The following is a 14,328-nucleotide window of genomic DNA, read 5'->3' as shown; positions in this document are numbered from 1 at the left end:
TTCGCTCGGTGTTTTATGATATATGTTATAGTGAGTAGCTAGTGCCATTTCTTTGGGATGTAGATGAACCATTGCTTATTCCATTAAGTTGATTGTTCTATATCTTCTAATTGATTGTGTTTGAGTCTGGCCAAAGATGTTCTATAGCTAAGTGAATGCCAAGTTTCGGCAAAGGGCAATAGTTTTGTGAAGATAGGGCATATCTAGGAAAGACCATCCTTTGTTTTGAAGCGTAGAGTTATATCGATTAGTGAAAAGCATTGGGGATTCGAAATCCCAAAGATCCTTAAGTATTCATAGTTAAAGTTTTTGCATCAATTAATATACTTAATTTAAATTTAGTTTTGTTGAATTCAATCTTAGTAACTTAGCCTTTAGTTCCCTATAGTTCGACCCTATACTTTCTTCTAACTAGATTAATATAGGATTTTATTTTTTATTGGTTAACGACACGATCAAATTTTGGCGCTGTTGCCGGGGTACCAAAGCACAGTTGCTAGGATTGATTTTTGTCAATTAGACATAATTTTTAGAGTAACTTTAGTGTTTTTAATTGCTAATTTTTTTCTTTGATTATTTAACTTTTTTATTTTTATTTTGTTTTGTAGGTAACTGCAAGAGTAGCGATTTGATAATTAGTTTAGGTTGTTATCTTTTATTTCTTAGATATAATTGTATATAAGACATTTCAATTGTAATATTTGCATTAAAATGGGTTTAGGTTAATTTTTAAAAATCTCCATCCCTCCAATCCCATATGTGTAATTTTTATTCGAAAGATCACATGGATTATGCTTCAGGTAAATCCTAAACTCTCTCTTTTGCTGCAATTATTTTCTTTTCATTTTATTTATTTATCTTTTTTTTTTTTTCTTTCTTTCTTTTTTCTGTGTATGCATGGTCGTCGATCCCTAAATCTTGAGTTGACCTCGCTTCACTTAGAGTTAGACCAGACCTTAGCCACCCTTAGAAGGCAAAGAACCATGGCAAACAATGAGCCTCCAATGAGGCCCTTAAGTGAGCATTTCATTCCTACAACATATACTCCGGTTTCTTGTATTAAGTTTCCTGACATAGAGGTGGCTCAATATGAGATCAAATCTAGTGTGATTCATAGGCTACCATCTTTTTATGGACTTGCGAATGAAGAGCCTTATAAGCACTTAGATGATTTTTTAGAGGTGTCTTCCACGGTTGAAATTCAAAACCTCTCATTCGATGCTTTAAGCTTACTTATTTTCCCATTCTCCCTTAAAGATAAAGCTAAGCATTGGCTTCATTTCTTGGACAATGTTAGAATTTTCACTTGGGCAGAAATGCGGCTGGAGTTCCTTACAAAGTTCTTCACCACTGGCCGTACCAATAGTATTAGGAGAGTGATAACAAGTTTCTCCCAACAAGGAGAACAATTTCATGTGGCATGGGAAAGACTAAAAGAATTACTTAGAAAGTGCCCCCACCATACTGTTCCTAAATGGCAATTAGTTCAGTGCTTTTATGATGGCCTTAGAGACCAACATAAGCAAATGGTTGATTCTTCATGTGGTGGGACTTTCATGCACAAGAATGAGATGAGGCATGGGAACTTTTTGAGACCCTTTGTGAAAATTCCCAACACCATGCTTCAGCAGTGTGAAACCCAGCCCTAGCCTAACCCTGACCTTGACCCGGTAATCCGGTTGTTTTTAGGTCCGAAGACCCGGAGTAGAGGAAGAAGCCAACTATGGGCCATCTCAGTAGAAGACATGGTGTTTAACTCTGAACCCATGGATGTTGATGATGGAGTTCCATACTTGGAAGTCTATGCAGATTTGGAAAGGAAGCTGCAGCTTGAAGAAGATGAGATTAGTTGAAGGACTTGGAGTATTATCTGACTTGGTTTGATGAAATTTCTACACACTAGGTATGTCACTTGTTGTGTGTGCAAAAGCCCATGAGGTTTAGAGTCCATTTGATCCTCCAATTCCCTGTTTGAACCTTGCTGCCCTACTTGGTCGATTGATTGGTCGACTGGGCCAGTCGACCAAGCACTCGACCAAAGGATTGTTAAATCCGAGAAATTGTAATTTTAGAGTTTTTCACTTTTATTTAAACCCTACTTCATGTTTCTTAGCTATGGCTGCCTCCTAAACACTTTGTGAACGTGAGAAGACCTCTCCGAAACTCTTTCTGGTGATTTCGAAGACTCCTCTGCAGATCTGAAGCCTCTCATCTCTGATCTAACAATTCAAGGTTAGTAATCACTTCGACATTACGAATTTCTTTTCTTCGATCTTGTTCTTGATTGAGATCAGGAAGAAGATGCTGCATTCTTGCAACCATCCCTTTGTGATCTCCTTCATTCTTTTGAGATCTATGATCATCGTCATGATCTTAACCCTAGCCTGAATATTTTCTTGAAACCATGACCCTTGTATGATCTTTCTGGAAACCTTTTGTAACCTCCCATGCGAGGGAAACCTCGTGGGCAATGTTTCTATTAATCTAAACTAGATTTTCTATGATTTTCTTGATAGCAATCGTTCCCTTTCATTCTGTGATCATAACCTTTCCTTGGGAACCATAAAGGTTGAAACCCTAGTTTCTTGGGTCAAATCAAGAACCCATATTTTGACCATGACTTGATGATTTTATCTTCCCATATGATTCTAATACATTCTAGGAAGTTCCCCTTCAAATTTCGGATCAATCCGACTTCAAACAAAGAAGTTATGACCAGATCAGTCTTTACTTTCCCGTACTGACTTGCTTGGTCGACTAGGCCAGTCTACCAAGCACTCGACCAATGATGTCAGTAGCTTCGTTTTTCGCCTGATTTGATTCGTTTTCTCTCTGATCTTTTAGGTATCTTTCCTAATGTTGTATCTATGATTGTTAGGAGTTTATTTGCTAAGTTTGGAGTCTCTCTTTGATCTTTGGATTATCTTCGGCGATAATCAAGGTAAGGACAGTTATTTCATAATAACATAGATTGCATACTCTCTGGTTTCTACTTTATGAAACTATGAGTTTGTTTACTGTTCTTATATTTTATACTTCTGATGTACTACTGTAAGTACAGTAGCACTTCACTTATGTTTTCTTTTTCATTATTCAAGTTTATATGAATTGCTTATTACTATATTGTTTAATGATTAGATCATTATTTTATGTTCTCTTTTATATGATGAAGTGCTGACTGTGTATGTCATGACTGATCTGAGAATGTGTTTGATTAAATATGGTTTGGGATTGGGAAGTGTATTTTTGACGCTTTTGTCCTTGGACATCGGAGGGAATAGTATGGGATGTTCTCCAAAGATGCCCATTGATGCTTTCCCGAAACATTGGTTGTCATACCTAGGGATGTCTAGCAGTGTTTGGATAGGATGTCCCCGTTATATCAGACCCAAATCGGAAGGGTATTGAGACCGAACTACTCGTGGTAGCAGTGTGATTCACGGGCGCTCAAGACTGGTAACCAACCCGTGAGAGGACGAGAATCATATTATGGGGGCCATTTATTGGAGGGTTGCATATGGCTAGACTTGGGCTCATGGGTGCTCAAGACCGGTAACCAACTCGTGAGAGGACATGAGAGCTTCCCGTTTACCATATGTGGATAACCAATAGGGTTGATGAGTCCGTAGTCTGGGACTATTAGGACTCTAGTGCGAAGGATACCAGAAAGGATCGTCAGGGATGAGAATGGAAGTATCTGGAACTGAGTTGATGTAACTAAGTAGATGACTCGCATTGGGCTAGGCTTAACCCTGACATGTGCCAGTACTTAGACCAATGGTGATGTGAGAGAGCGATGACTTAACCCCCAGCCATGGATTGTCTCGAGGGATGAAGGACCCACTACCAACCGGAGCCGAGTGAACTGAGACCTTCCCAAAGAAGTATGGTGCTATGACTTAAAGCATGTCTGCCAATAGAGACCAGCATACATAGAGTTTAGATGCATACATACATTATCTGTTTCATACTGCATTGCATCTTGTTATGTTTTGATATATGTTATTTATGCTGTTATGAGTTAACTTGCCTTACTGAGTTTCTTTCGAAACTCATTCCTTTTTGTACAATGTTTTGTTAGAGTATTCTATAGGTACTGACTACTATGAAGGACAGTACGATGAAGTGCAAGCCGATGAAGCATACTACACGCAAGGTGTTGGCAACAATCAAGATTACACTGATGATCCCGCAAGCGATCACATTTCGTATTACGATTAGAGACAATGTGGAATTGGAACATCTATGTTGGACTGACGAAGTCCACTATTTTTTATGATGTCATCTATAGGATAGAAAATTCGTAGTTTTGTTTGATCTTTTTTCCTTACTTTTCTTTTGAAACAGTTGTAATTCTTTTAGACTTATGCACTACTCTTCCGCTGTAGCTGTGGAGTGAGTTTCCGCCTCACTCTACTTCTTTTGATGTGATTACATCTAGTATCATTTTCCGCACTCTGATTATATTGATTATTCATTTCCTGGTTTGAATCTTTTGTTCATAATATTTAAACCATGATTATCTCCTGGTTATGATTATGTTATTGTATATGTGGGAGGATGATTTCCTCGATACTTGATCTTCTGGGCTGTGGATCACACTCCCGGGTATGCCAGTTAGGGTACCAGCTTGGGGGATGTGACAAGCAACTAGGACTAAGATTCCATCCATTGGGTAACCAAAGAGGAGCAGTCTCTATGAAATCAATCCTACCATTGAGATAAGCACTAAGGTTGACTTACTATCAAAAAAATTGGACTATCTCTTGTCATTAGGACAACAAACTCCATATCCGTTTCCTATAAGTCAATCTCCACCTCATCAAACTGAAGCATGTGCTTTATGTTCTAGCCTTTCCCACAATGTCACTAATTGCTATTTGGCTACTCAATACCTTAAGTTCGTTCAAAAGCATGCACATTTGGCCCCAAGGAGTTTTTAAACTAAGCAATGACCCATTTTCCAATACCTACTACCCAGGATGGAGAAACCACCCTAATTTTTCATGGCGAAACCCAATGCCCAATCCCTCTAATTAACTACCTTATAGGCCACCTCGATTTAATGCGCAACCTAATGCCTATAGAAGTGGGCAACCATCAACTCACCCACTATCACACCCCACCAGTCAGTCTCGGTTACCCGCCCGACAACCCATGGGAGTGATTCGTCATAGGATCCACGGTTTTAGTCTATCAACAATAATAAATACAAATAAAAACAATCAAGAGCAAGAATAGTTCAATTAATGAATTAAAGGATTACAGGAGTCCAAATACTCCAATAAAATAATAAATGAAAGAATAATAAATTAAGAGAATATGAGTTCAGCGGAAGCAATTCAAAAGGTTTAAATAAGTTTCTTTCCGGTTTCTTTTTGTAAAGCTAAAAACATAGACTCAAGTTTATCAAGACGAAGGGTCCTCCAATTTTCCTCCATACAGTGAGCAAATTGTCTCGCAACCTGTCTCCTCCGCCCATCAATGGGTGCTATAAGCCCATTCCATGCACTCGCAGGAGCTCCCGCACAGGCTATCTCCATTTCCCATTGTAAGTGCCACATCTTCTTCATATGGGAAGGTTCCTTCATAGGAAACCAATCCATCTTCCGACACATTTCCTCCATCTGCGCCAGCTAATAAAACATATACAAATAAAGGAATGAGTATGGAGAACTCGATAAAAACAATAACAATTCCCATCCATAGGTCAAACCAATCAGCAATGCATAAATGATATGTATGAATGCAAAATATGAATACCGCTAAGATCTAACTATGCAAGTCTCTAACAGTTGACATGCTTTAAGATATACACCAGCTCTCCTCTAGGTAGGTCTAGTAACTCTGATCCGGCAAGGACTGGTTACCTCTGTAGGGATCCTGGGTAAAATGGAAAGTCCACACCTGGCTCTCAAACCATGGCTGGGGTTAAGTCAATACTCTCTCACCACTACCATTGGCATGAGTACTGGCGCATGTTGGGGTTTCTAATCCAATGCAATGTCATACAGGTAACATACTACATGAAGTCCAGATACATCCCCTATGGCACCAACCAACTCGGTTCAGTATCCTTCGCAACCTAGGAATGAAAACCCTCACAGACTGGCTACCGCTATTGGACTCCATTCCATAACCCTATGGTCATCCACATATTGTTGGGGGCAGAAAGCTCTCATGACTCCTCACGACACCCGGTCCATTCCTTGGACGTCCATGAGCCCAAACCTATCATATGCAACCCTACCATTTATATGACTAACAGTGGACCATCATCACATCAATATCATCATGGGTCATCCGGTTTCAATTTCCCTACCAAAAGGGTAGTAGCATGTGGGGTACCTAGCCATGCAACTCTAGACTCTACCTAGGTATGCCATCCAGTAGTTATGACAGTGCTGGAGACATCAGCAGGTATGTGTCGCATACCACAGCCTTCTGATATCCCAAGCTAAGATATCCAAATAGAATATCTATTCCATCAGAACCATGTACTATCAAGCAACATCATATCACATTCATAATCGACAAAGTGCATGTATAAACAATACAAACAACAGTCATATAACAAGATCAGTAGGTGAAACATGGTTACATCAGCATATAAAATGAAAGATTAATACTAACAGACACTGGACTAGCATGTTCAAGTCAATTCATAAAGATAGGATTGTATGCCCTTACCTGCATATAAGTAATTCGTCCGTAAAAAGAAATCCTTAAACAATTATAAAACTTTCTCTTCAAATAGCGAACACTTATATACAAGGTTACAATAAGGTATAAGTCAAATGAATCAAATCGGATCAAAACCGGAAGTCAATTGGTCACTGGAAACTAGCCGGTCACTTGGGCTGGTAGCTTAGGTTGAGCGACCGCCATTAGTGACCGCCCCAAAAACAGAGAGTTTCAATCTGAAACTCAAGCTTCTAGATTGAAACTCAGGCTTCTGATCATCCGTTTTCAATTCGAATTTTGAATGATCATAGTCCGAATCTCAAATCTATTACTCCCATAACCACAGGTAATACTAAACCTAAACAAAGACATCAAATTGGTTATCCAAAAACCTCCCTCTTGATTAGATCAACCCTTTTCACGAAAGCAGGGTTTCTTTTTCGGATCTGATCTCACCAAGATTAACAAAAAGGTAAGCGGTGCAATAGAAGGATCAAGAACAACCAAAGGGAAACACTAATCTACTTTTATCATAGCAAGCGGTGAAGCATGAGTGAACAGGGAATCACTTACCTCAACCAAATCAACTATGAATGACAGTAGAACCTTTTGGGACTCTAATAGCACTTCGGATCTGCTTTTAGCACTTCTCCACAGCCGTCTAACCTCCAAAAACGGTAACCATGAATAAAATATTCGTAAATTAGGCGAGGGTTACTATTTATAGGAGTCAGGGGCAAAATCCCGCAACCAGAACCAGGCGGTCGCTTGGTTCAATCGACCGCCACTAGTAACCGCCCCCATGTATTTTGCTATACAAGGGTGCTTTGCTAGGGGGGTTGATGTCTAAGTACAACCTAGCCCTAATGGAGACATGGGGGAGGTCTTACCTTCATTCTGGACATCTCCAAACATCACTTGCCTTCCAGAAATCCCACTACCAAGTAAGGCAGGCTCTTCATCAAGAGAATCCAGATCCATGGGTTCAGGGTATGGATCATGGACTTCTTCCGGACACTCCACAAATTTACCCGACTAGACCTTCGGGTTCTCGGACCTGCAATACGGATCTCGGGTTAGAAATACGGGGGTTGTTACACCCACCCCTCACAAAATTCATCATTTGAGGATAAAGTACTACACGCGCTTAGTGGGCTAGAGCAAAACACTCAATTGTTACATTCTCATTCTTAGTCCATTAACAAATTAGAAACCCAACTTGGTCAACTAGCTGATGCCATGAGGGAGGCTGGCCAGTTGCCTAGTCAACCAATAGGTAAACCTAATCCTCAAATTGGGTTTAGGAAAGAACAAGTCCAACAAGCAGTATTTGTTGTGACACGTAGTGGGAAGGAATATTATGCACCTTTGTTTACTCCTAAGCCATTGCCTATTGATCTTGAGAGTTGAGAAGATGTCGATTTGACTCATGAGAATGGTGATGATGCACATAAGCATAGTAAAGAGACACCACCTGTGAGTATTCTCCATCAATTCCTCATAAGGGGTTGCACATTCCGATTGTGGAGGGTCCTACTCTTGAGTCTTACACTCCAAATACCCCCCTAAACTTAAATATCCAGGTACACCTTTAATGTCATGTCACTGGAGATCAATTCATAAGTAAAGCATTGCTTGATTTGGGAGCCAGTGTGATTTTTTTACCCAATTCAGTTTATGATACGTTTGGTCTAGGAGATTTGAAACCCACTGATGTGATCTACAATTAGCAGACCGCTCAATCAAACAACCACGTGGGCTACTTGAAAACGTTTTGGTAAAGGTTGAGGATCTATATTTTCCTGTAGATTTTCTGATACTAGATATGGACAATACAACTACCAATAAGTTACCACCAGTCATTCTTAGAAGGCCCTTTTTAGCCACTGCAAATGCTTGCATCAATTGTAGATCGGGTGCCATGGACATATCATTTGGCAATAAGAAATTTAGAGTCAATATCTTCAAAGCATCCTTAAGACCAAATAGGGTTGAAGAGTGCTTTGCAATTAACTTTATTGATGAGGTAGTGGTTGATTATACTTGAAACATGCTTATTGATGATCCCTTACTTGACATTGGGGAATTTGACCTGGATATTGAGGAAGTCAACACATTATTGGGCTCTCCCACTTCTTTGGAGCAGTCACCATTCACATTTAGATTCAAGCCTCCACCTCCAGTGGCTGCATCTCCCCAACCCTCATCCCTCATATATTCCCTTAAGTTGGATCTTAAACATCCCCCTTCCAATATAAAGTATGCATTCTTAGGACAAACTGAATCCTTGCCTGTCATTATTTCTTCTAATCTATCACCTAGGCAAGAAAACCAACTTTTAGGAGTGCTTTCTGAATTCAAGATAGCCATTGGCTGGTCCTTAGCTAATATTAAGGGCATAGACCCTTCTATATGTATGCATAGGAGAAATTGTGAGGATGGAGTGAAACCCTGTAGGGATCCTCAGCGTCGTTTGAATCCTAACATGAGAGTAGTAGTGACCAATGAGGTGATTAAGTGGTTAGATACCGGACTTATCTTCTAAATCTCTGATAATGAAGGGGTTAATCCTACCCAGATTGTCCATAAGCAATCCGGCATCATTGTGGTTCCAAATGACAACAATGATCTTGTTCCAACTTGTACCGCTATGGGTTGGCATGTCTGCCTTAATTATCGAAAGTTGAACAAAGTTGCCAAGAATGATCACTTTCCCTTGCCATTTTTTGACCAAATTTGGAACCCACAGATTGGACATATTTTAGAGGTTACTGATCAACGACTGAAGCTTTATGTAGATGGCATTGTTGATGGCCAACATATTCAAGAGTTAGACCTAGAAGACTTACCTCAAGACTCTTTATGAGTCTCTCACTGAGTCTGGTTGAAGACTTTAAACTTAGTGCTTTATGGGAGGCAGCCCATTTGTTTAGATATTATTTCTTGTTCTTTTCTTTGTTTGTTTGTTAGGTTTTACTATTGGGTGCTCTATCACAATTTCAAGCATCAGGTACACTCTTTCCTCTATTTGCTTCTATTTTGTTCTTCTTTTCCTTTATATCTTGCATGCACTTAGGTCACTGCATAATTTAAGTGTGTGGAGGGGGGGGGGTGTCAACTCTAGTAGGACTCGTTGATAGTTGGTAGAGCATTGTCACAAAGTTTAAAAGTGCCTAAATAATTTTTTTTGGCTTTGGTAAGAATTACGTTATAATTTCTTGCTTAGATACAAGATGAGAGTTTAAGGATTCTAGAGATTCCATCTAATGTGACGAGCACCCTCTTGAGAGATAGTAATGAGTTTTACATTTTGAGACTGAGGTTGAATAGGAAAATAGGAACTCCAGGTAGTCCGAAAGGTTTGACCATTTAGTGGTCTTGTATTGCCTTGTGCTTATGGTGACAAGTTGAGACGGATTTTAGACTGTTTAAATGTGAATTGAATTGAAGTATAATGTGGAAAAAAAAGAAGAAGAAAAAAATCTGCTGAAGTTAAAATTTTAGACCTCCTTCTTAGTAACCGGGTCTCTATGTCACCAACATCGTGCCTCACGACAAATAGTTGGGGTGTCTTTGGTCGAGTCTAGGCCTATAGCCTAGTTGGCTTGAGTAAGTAAGTTCGAGAAGTATTCTACACCTAGTCCCTTAAGGCCATTTGGCTTGAGAGCAGCTATCCCAACACTCGTTATATAGGCCATATAGAAAGCTTAAGAGGCGAGACATTGTATGAACTAGAATTGTGAGTGTTAAAGAAATAAGTTAATTAATGTGCTTATAAATGTGAAATGTTTAAGAAGGTCAATATTGCTTAGATCCTAAGTTCTTGGTATTATTTGGTACCTAGATTAGTCTTATTTGAGGGTGAACTGGTGGCTGAAGATAAGAGGAGACTGCTCGATTGAATTGTTTACCTAAAGCTAGACTCAAGAGAGGATGTAAAGAGCTTAAGTGTGGGGGTGCATATATTCCCTTCAATCTTAAATGCAGTGTCTTTGTCTTGGAATCTATATTTTTACACTTGCTATTGCCAGAATGATTAGAAAAGCACTTAAGACTTTTGTGTGTATATTCTCTGCAAACACTCACGAGACACAACTCATCCACTAGGGTAACCTGGGGGTATAAAGGCTTGTTGCATACGCTAAGTGCAACCGTGATTCCTACGAAAGTGAGTTAGGTTTTTTTATTTATTTATTTTTAGTATTGCTTGTATTGTTTCATTTTGCTCGAGGACTAGCAAACACTTAAATGTGGGGGTATTCGATAAGCATGCATTTATCATTATTTATTTGATTTAATTTCCCATAGTTAATTAAAAGAGAGTTAATTGGGTAATTCTGTGTCTTTTTTCAAGAATAAGGTAATTGGTTATTATAGATAATGTGGAGTAAAGTTGGCAAATATATTAGAGGATTTTTTAAATAAAATCATGGGATTCAATCTTTCTACCCAAGAAATCATGAATCGTGAGATCCAACTTAATTAATACAAAGAGAGCATGAATATTAGCCAAATTGGAAATAGATGGAGGTCCAAGCAACAAAATTGGTAATAAGATCTGAAAATCTAGTAAACAGGCCCACCTTGAGTATTTGGGGCATATCTCTCTCGCATGAACTCAGATTGCAGTTATTCAAGATGTTATGGAAAGATAACGAAAACATCTACAACTTTCTAGTTTTGAGTTTTCCTAGAGTCCTAACGAATAAAGGTCGAATTGATGGTAAAGATGACGAATTCATTGTGTGCGGGATACATAAAAGAGAAGCCAGCCACAGAGTAGAGAGGAAGACGGCGATCACGGATCTTGCCTCTCGTCTCTCTCATTGCTCAAGAAGAAGACCACATCTCTAAATTTCTTCTTTATTTGTTTTATGATATTTGTTATATTGTGTAGCTAGTTCCTTTTCTTTGGGATGTAGATGAACCATTGTTTATTTAATTAAGTTGATTGTTCTATATCTTCTAGTTGATTGTGTTTGAGTCTAGCCAAAGATGTTCTATAGCTAAGAAAACTAAGCGTGCTAAGCTTTGGCAAAGGACAATAGTCTTGCGAAGATAGGGCATATCTAGGAAAACCATCATTTGTTTTGAAGCTTAGAGTTATATCTGTTAGTGAAAAGCATTGGAGATTCGAAATCCCAAAGATCCTATAGTTAAAGTTTTGCATTAATTAATAGATTTAACTTAAATTTAGTTTTGTTGAATTCAATCTTAGTAACTTAGCCTTTTAGTTCCCCATAGTTCGACCCCATACTTTATGCTAGCTAGATTAGTATAGGATTTTATTTTTGATTGGTTAGCGACACGATCAGGGAGTCCTCAAAGAAAGTGTGGACAAGGCACTTTGCATCCTGTGTGTCAAATAGATTGGGACTCTCAATACCATGGTATGGAGCCGGAATATAACCTCAACCCCTTATAGCACCAAAACTTTGAAACCCGACCCTAACCTTAACCCAGAAACTCTATTATTTGTAGGTCCGAAGACCCGAAGTAGAAGTGGATGTCAGTTATGGGCCATATTAGTAAAAGACATGGTGTTCAACTCCGAACCCATGGAGATTGACGATGATGCCCCATACTTGGAGACCTTGATGGAATTAGAAAAGAGACTACACCTTGATGAAGAGAAGTTTGGTTGATGACCTTAGAGCTTGGTTGGACATGATTTGAAGGCATTCCTCCATGCTAGGTGAGTTATAGTTTATGTTGTGAGAAGCCCATTTGATTTTGATAAGAGTTAGACCTTCATTTCCCTGTTTTAGGCTTTGCTGACAGCCTGGGTTGACTGCCTAGGTCGAATGGGCCAATCGACCCACAGAGACAGAATCTGTTTAAGATCCTCTAATAGGGTTTATGTTGCTATATTTATATAGGACTTCGTTTTTTAGTTTCCCTTGCTTCCAAAACACCTAGAGAACGAAGGGAACTCCTCTTAAAGCCTCCATTAGTGTGAAAGAAGATCAACTCTTGAAACTCTCAAGTTTCCTCTCTTGTTCTTCTATCAAAGGTTAGTAATTGCTCTTGTATGGTATTGATCTACTCTTACTATGATTTGTTCTCTGTACTGAGATTATGAGGAAGATGTTGCATCCTTGCAATCATCTCTTCTACAATCTCCGTTCATTCTTTCATGCTATGATCTTCATAATCAATCATAACCATGATTCTTATGATTTCTTCATGAAACTATGATCATACTCTAGATGTCTCTAGCATTATAGATGCATCTTCATGATTATTCATATCCTTGATTTACTGTGTTAACCTACTAGAATGAGATCTTATCATCTCTAGTTCTTCTCTTGAGTTCATAGTTTGTTTTCATTGAAAACTATGATTTTATTAAATTAGAAAGTATGATTCTAAATTAGTAAGTATTGATGTCTAATCTATGCTAGTTAGTCATAGATTACTGTGTTAGAGATTCCCTCAAAGTTTCATAGTGTTCAGAATCTTGTAGAATAGGTTTCGGATCAAAAATCAGTTTTTGGATGCGTATTGTACACTGGGTCGACTGAACCAATCGACCCAGCCAGTCTTCCCAACATGACAGGAAGGGATTTCTTCTATCTTAATCCATTTGATGTCTATTCTTTTACTGCTTCCTAATGATTCTTTAAAGCTTGATTAGGGTTTGTTTGCTTACTTTGGATTCATTCTCTTGTCCGTCCAGAATATCTTTGAATCTATTTAAGGTAAGGATAGTTGTTTCCATATTAACATAGATTGCGTGAATCCTAGTTTCTAAATTGGGAAACACCTAGATTTGTTACTGATATTGTAGTTTCTAATTATGATATGACTGTTGTAAGTATAGTAGGATCTTACTTTTACATTTCCTTTAGGCTGTGTTTGTTTGCAAATGTGGGGTGGGAAAAAAAACATGTGGGTCCCATGTGTAGTGGGGTGAGGGAGAAGAGAAGGAAAGGAAAGGGTTTTGTGGAAAAATGATAGTGGTGGGTCCCACTTTTTACTTTTCTCAACTTTCCCACAAAGTCCCACCAAATATGTGGGATTTTAAAATGGCTTGGGGTGGGAAAGTTGGGCTGCCACATCAGCAGACAAGTTTCCTTGATTCAAGGAAACTTGTCTCTCACTTTCCCACCTCAAGCAACCAAACAATCTACCATCTTGGGATTTAAGGGAAAAGTAAGAAATCTACACTCTTTTCAAAAATTTTCCCACCCCACCTTTATTCCAGCAAACAAACATAGCCTTATGTACTTGATCATGTATGGACTCTTACTCATATATGTTGCATATTCAATTGATCTTGTCTTTATGTACTCTTTCATATGATGAGATATCAGTAATGTACGTTGTGATTGAATTGGGAATGTGATTAATTAGGTATGATTTGGGATTGGAGAATGTCCTTTTGACATTTCTATCCTTGGACATCAGTGGGAATAGTATGGGATATTTTCGATGGTGCCCTTTGACGCTTTCTCGAATTATTGGTTGTCATACCTAGGACTTGTCTAGCAGTGTTTGGCTAGGATTCCCTGTTATATCAAACCCGATTCAGAAGGGTATTGAGACTGAGTAACCTGTGGTAGCAATGGGGATTTATGAGCGTTAAAGACCAGTGAGTCATATCCGTGAGAGGACATAAATCACATTGTGGATACTTGTGAG

At 38.7% G+C, this 14,328-nt stretch overlaps 1 non-coding gene across 1 annotated transcript; it reads right to left on the bottom strand.

Moving 5' to 3' along the window:
• Window positions 1–1,364: 1,364 nt before the first annotated feature.
• Window positions 1,365–1,468, bottom strand: LOC149022752 (small nucleolar RNA R71). The gene has a single exon (XR_016172652.1). It is a non-coding gene; the product is annotated as a small nucleolar RNA R71 (small nucleolar RNA).
• Between the last annotated feature and the right edge of the window lie 12,860 nt (window positions 1,469–14,328).

This window comes from Hakea prostrata, chromosome 3 (assembly GCF_041222555.1).
Source record: "Hakea prostrata isolate BN-2017 chromosome 3, UWA_Hpros_2, whole genome shotgun sequence".
Classification (NCBI taxonomy): domain Eukaryota; kingdom Viridiplantae; phylum Streptophyta; class Magnoliopsida; order Proteales; family Proteaceae; genus Hakea; species Hakea prostrata.
The sequence above is the reverse complement of the archived record's forward strand: the minus strand, read 5'-3'. Positions and strand labels throughout refer to the sequence as shown.